A 6,068-nucleotide genomic window follows, 5' to 3' on the forward strand; every position below is an offset into this window, starting at 1 on the left:
CATATCAAGTTGAGGGAAGACGTTAGGGTTGAAACCTCTAAAAAGCCTCAAGAGTTTAGATATTTAATGTGAAATATACATAATGTATGACCAGCTGGCTTACTATACATACTATCTGGCATTATATTACACCTTACTTACACCAAGATTACACCATATCTTATATTAGGATTTCCTGACCCATTCTTCACCCTCAACATACTTTTGGGCAGAATTCAGCTTTTAAATCAAAGGAATTGACCAAGACGGCTTTGGACTCTTTGATTCAGTGTTATCATTTGAATGTCAGATCTGGATAGCCATGCTATAACGTTTAAACCTCTGGCAGATTGTGGAAAATGGAATAATGAGGACAATCATAAATATGAGAGGTTTAGAAACTAACTTCTATTTAATTTTTTAGCTAGCCTGTACATAATCAGGGGACTAAGTATCAAAGATCAGTTTGATCAACTTCAGGCAATCAAGTGAAAATGAAAGTGAAGTCACTCAGTCATGTCCGACTCTTTGAGACCCCATGGACTGTAGCTTACCAGGCTCCTCCCTCTATGGGATTCTCCAGGCAAGAGTACTGGAGTGGGTTGCCATTTCCTTCTCCAGGGGATCTTCCCACCCAGGGTTCGAATCCAGGTCTCCCACATTCCAGGCAGATGCTTTAACCTCTGAGCCACCAGGGAAGCCTAACCAAGTGGCCTTTAAAATAAAAGAGTAATCATTTCATCTTTTCTTTTTGATGGGTTCAAGACGTATTCGCTATTGTATGGCTCTATTGGTTGGCCTGAAAATAGCCAAAAGCAATTGTATTATTTTGGATTATTTTAGACAACAAGTTAATATTAGTTGTTGAACTTCTTGGTTTGTGCTTGTGTGTGACTGTGAGTCATAGCCAGTATGACCACATGTTTTAGATTAGAAACTTCTAGTCAGTGTAGACACCTATGTCTGGATTCCTCCTGGTAAGTTTACTGGACTTTAAAAAACAATATGTTACTAAGAGATCTGTTTTGACTGCTTAGAAATGCAGGATTACTTGTCCACACAGGTCACAGTTGATATAATAAGTACACAAAAGCTATCTGTACATACAAGAATAGTTCTGAGGTCTTACATTAACAAGACACAAAATTTTTGTTTATAATACTCCACTAGTACCAATTGCTATTGAATTTCTTGGCCTAATGGACTTCAGTATATTTTGTTATGGCATCTGAATATCTAAGAAAATAATTGGCCTATAGCATATTTCAGTAGTCTATGTTCTTTTTTACCCTTGACGTTCCTAGAGTTTCTTTGAGGCTCTAGGAAACATCAGTAACAATACTGGTATCAGAGGTACTGAATACAGTATCAGAGTAGGTGTAGGTATTACAGAGTTGGTATGCTGAGGTTAGTTATATTAACAACAATAATAATATAAATAGTCATAAATTAATATATTTAATATATTTAACATTTAATATTAATGTTATTTAATATATGTAACTATAGTTAATATTAACTCTGCAACTGATAGGATTTAGGGGTTAGATGACAAATATAATAGCAAATTATAATTCAAATTATTTATAATATATCAAAGTCCTTCTATTGGTACCTACACCTGAATTAAGCCAATATTGTACCTTTCCTTCATGAGAATGTCTCAATTTTTAAAATCCTTAAAAACCTATAGATAAATTATTACATGTAATTTTTTTAATAATACAAGAAAACTTCACTGAATTGGAAGATTTTTATCTTCAGATTGAAATGATTCACTGATTCCCAGTGTGACAGATTAAACTATGCTCACAAATCCTTTGACATGCTTCTGTTCAAACACACTTTACTGCTTGAGCCCCAGGGAAGTGTCTCTTCAAGAGGTGGAGCTTTATTCTCCTTCTCTTGAGTGTTGGCTGGACTTTATGATGAACGGAATATGGTAGAGATTTTAAAAAAAGTGACAGTATGTGACATTTGCAACTGAGTCATAAAAGCATTGTAACTTCTTCCTTCCTCTTTCTCTTAGACCACCTGCTCTGCAGGAGAGCAACCACCATGTTGGAAAACTATCTAATCAGTTTTACAGGGAGCTTCACATGGCAAGGAACTGGGGCCTCCTTCCAATGGTCATATGAGTGTGCCATCTTGGAAATGGATTCTCCAGCCCCAGTCAAGCATTCAGATGATTGACAGCCCAGCTGACATCTCACTGCAACCTCGTGAGAGATACCAAGCCGGAAACACCCAGCTAAACCATTTCTGAACTCCTAGCCAACAACTGTGAGATAAAATGTTTACTCTTTTAAAGTGCTAACTTTTGAAGTAATATGTTACTCAGCAATAGACAATGAATATAACCAGAAAGGATTATGATTTATTTTATAAAAGGCACATCTAGAAATTAAGAAAAAAATCTTAAGTATCAGACAAAAAGAACAAGCTATTTACAAAAGAAATAAAATCAGGTGAATATTTGTTACTTATCAGTAATAGTAGAAGTTGGAAATCAACAACTACATTTTTTGAACATACAAGGATTCAGTTTGCCTATACATCCTGTTTTTTAAAAATAATGCAAGAAAATTTCTAACCATATAAAAATTGAATAGAATTTAATCATGATTGTATCAAGAACTTATGGGCAAGATAAAAAGCACACACACACACACAGATAGCTATTCTGCAATATGTAAATCTAAATGGATGCTGACAATATGAATGGGAATTTGTAATATGTTATAAAATTAGTCTTGAAATGGAAATAATTTCCACTTTCATACTTACTAGAAAATTAGAGATACCAAGGGAACATTTCATGCAAAGATGGGCTCGATAAAGGACAGAAATGGTATGGACCTAACAGAAGCAGAAGATATTAAGAAGAGATGGCAAGAATACACAGAAGAACTGTACAAAAAAGATCTTCATGGCCCAGATAATCACGATGATGTGATCACTAATCTAGAGCCAGACATCTTGGAATGCGAAGTCAAGTGGGCCTTAGAAAGCATCACTACGAACAAAGCTAGTGGAGGTGATGGAATTCCAGTTGAGCTATTTCAAATCCTGAAAGATGATGCTGTCAAAGTGCTGCACTCAATATGCCAGCACATTTGGAAAACTCAGCAGTGGCCACAGCACTGGAAAAGGTCAGTTTTCATTCCAATTCCAAAGAAAGGCAATGCCAAAGAATGCTCAAACTACTGCACAATTGCACTCATCTCACATGCTAGTAAAGTAATGCTCAAAATTCTCCAAGCCAGGCTTCAGCAATATGTGAACCGTGAACTTATGATGTTCAAGCTGGTTTTAGAAAAGGAAAAGGAACCAGAGATCAAATTGCCAACATCTGCTGGATCATGGAAAAAGCAAGAGAGTTCCAGAAAAACATCTATTTCTGCTTTATTGACTATGCCAAAGCCTTTGACTATGTGGATTACAATAAACTGTGGAAAATTCTGAAAGAGATGGGAATACCAGACCACCTAACCTGCCTCTTGAGAAATCTGTATGCAGGTCAGGAAGCAGCAGTTAGAACTGGACATGGAACAACAGACTGATTCCAAAGAGGAAAAGGAGTAAGTCAAGGCTGTATATTGTCACCCTGCTTATTTAACTTTTATGCAGAGTATATCATGAGAAACGCTGGACTGGAGGAAACACAAGCTGGAATCAAGACTGCCGGGAGAAATATCAATCACCTCAGATATGCAGATGACACCACCCTTATGGCAGAAAGTGAAGAGGAGCTAAAAAGCCTCTTGATGAAAGTGAAAGAGGAGAGCGAAAAAGTTGGCTTAAAGCTCAACATTCAGAAAATGAAGATCATGGCATCTGGTCCCATCACTCCATGGGAAATAGATGGGGAAACAGTGGAAACAGTGCCAGACTTTATCCTTTTGGGCTCCAAAATCACTGCAGATGGTGACTGCAGCCATGAAATTAAAAGACACTTACTCCTTGGAAGAAAAGTTATGACCAACCTAGATAGTATATTCAAAAGCAGAGACATTACTTTGCCGACTAAGGTCCGTCTAGTCAAGGCTATGGTTTTTCCTGAGGTCATGTATGGATGTGAGAGTTGGACTGTGAAGAAGGCTGAGCGCTGAAGAATTGATGCTTTTGAACTGTGGTGTTGGAGAAGACTCTTGAGAGTCCCTTGGACTGCAAGGAGATCCAACCAGTCCATTCTGAATGAGATCAGCCTTGGGATTTCTTTGGAAGGAATGATGCTAAAGCTGAAACTCCAGTACTTTGGCCACCTCATGCGAAGAGTTGACTCATTGAAAAAGACTCTGATGCTGGGAGGGATTGGGGGCAGGAGACGGGGACGACAGAGGATGAGATGACTGGATGGCATCACGGACTCGATGGACATGAGTCTGAGCGAGCTCTGGGAGATGGTGATGGACAGGGAGGTCTGGCGTGCTGCGATTCATGGGGTGGCAAAGAGTCGGACATGACTGAGCGACGAACTGAACTGAACTGAGCTTAGTATTAAACTTTCTATTACATAATTCACTATTCAGCAAGTATTTACTTTTAACTTATTATGCCTAAGTACTTTAAAAAAATTATCAGCAAGTACATAGACCTTTGATGCTCACAAATGGAATTTCATCTAACAACTACCATTTCTGCCAAAACTTTCCTGAAACATTACAGAATGTTAGTCTTTAGAAGTACATTATTTGTATAGCTTGGTTTCATGTGTAAACTATAGGTTACATGTAATAAATGTGTAACTTTTTAATTCAAATTTAAGGTCCATCTTCAGGAATCCAACTTTTTTTCCCTGAATAATTTTGAGATAAACAGTTGTCAAAATTTCAACATTTGTATATGGAAGAGGCCAACAATATGATGCTTTATCTCTTAAATGGTGTAAGATTTAGTATGTTTATATTGAATTATACGTTTTTCTTTTTGGCCTAGCCATGGGGCTTACCAGATCTTAGTCCCCACCCCCCCCCACCCCCAGGGAACAAACCTGGGTCACCCAAGTGAAAGTGCAGAGCCCTAACCATTAGACCACCAGGAAACTCCCTCCTTAATTTTAGGATTCCCACTTTACTTGATAGTGTATTTATGTAAAACTTAATCTCCCAATTCATCCTAGCCTCCCCTTGCCCCCTGTGGCTACCACTGGTGTTCCAATCAGCGTTTCTACTCCAGCCCTGCAAATAGGCGCTACAGGTTGCTCAAGATTAAGTTCTCCGTGATCATTTCAATAATGCACACCTGTTAACAATAAATAAAATTTTAACATTTGGTTTTTACTAGATATTTTACAGTAACTAAAAAATAGAACGATAAGGAATCTTATTCCAATCTATCCAATTTAACTAGTTATCCAGACACCAGTTCCCCTAAACTTCTTCCCCCACTTTAAAAAACAGACTACGAAGAAAGCTAGCGCGCCTTGAGCAGTTTCATTCATTCCAGGAATAAGGAGGTACTGTAAGGAAGGCGCTTAGCCTTTTAGCCAGGACTCTTTTTTTACCCAGGACTCTTTTTTTTACCCTTTGGAGGGCACAAACCGTCTCTGCCTGCTAAGTAAATTCCATAAACTCAGTCCTTCTCCTCACTGTTTCTACCCGACCCATGAAAGCGGGAGCATCACAAAATACCCCGTCATTGTTTGGGCTTTGCCCACCTCCAGCCTAGTGACTACATCAGTCCTGAATATTCATTGGAAGGACTGATGCTGAAGCTGAAGCTCCAATACTTTGGTCACCTGATGAGAAGAACTGGTTCATTGGAAGGGACCCTGATGCTGGGAAAGGTTGAAGGCAGAAGGGGACGACAGAGGATGCAATGGTTGGATCGCATCACCGACTGGCTGGACAGGAGTTTGAGCAAGCCCCGGGAGTTGGTGACGGACAGAGGCCTGGCGTTCTGCAGTCCATGGGATCGCATAGAGTCGGACATGACTGAGCGACTAAACTGAACTGAGCTTAGTGACAAGCCCTCTTTGAGTCACCGGGAATCAGAGGTTGCACCATAGAAATCTTCGGCTGTCGGCATAGGCCTAGCTGAATCCGCCCTCACGTGCCTGCAGGGGCCCAATGAACGAGACCCACGCT

Source organism: Capra hircus, chromosome 1 (assembly GCF_001704415.2).
Source record: "Capra hircus breed San Clemente chromosome 1, ASM170441v1, whole genome shotgun sequence".
In the NCBI taxonomy this organism is placed as follows: Eukaryota; Metazoa; Chordata; class Mammalia; order Artiodactyla; family Bovidae; genus Capra; species Capra hircus.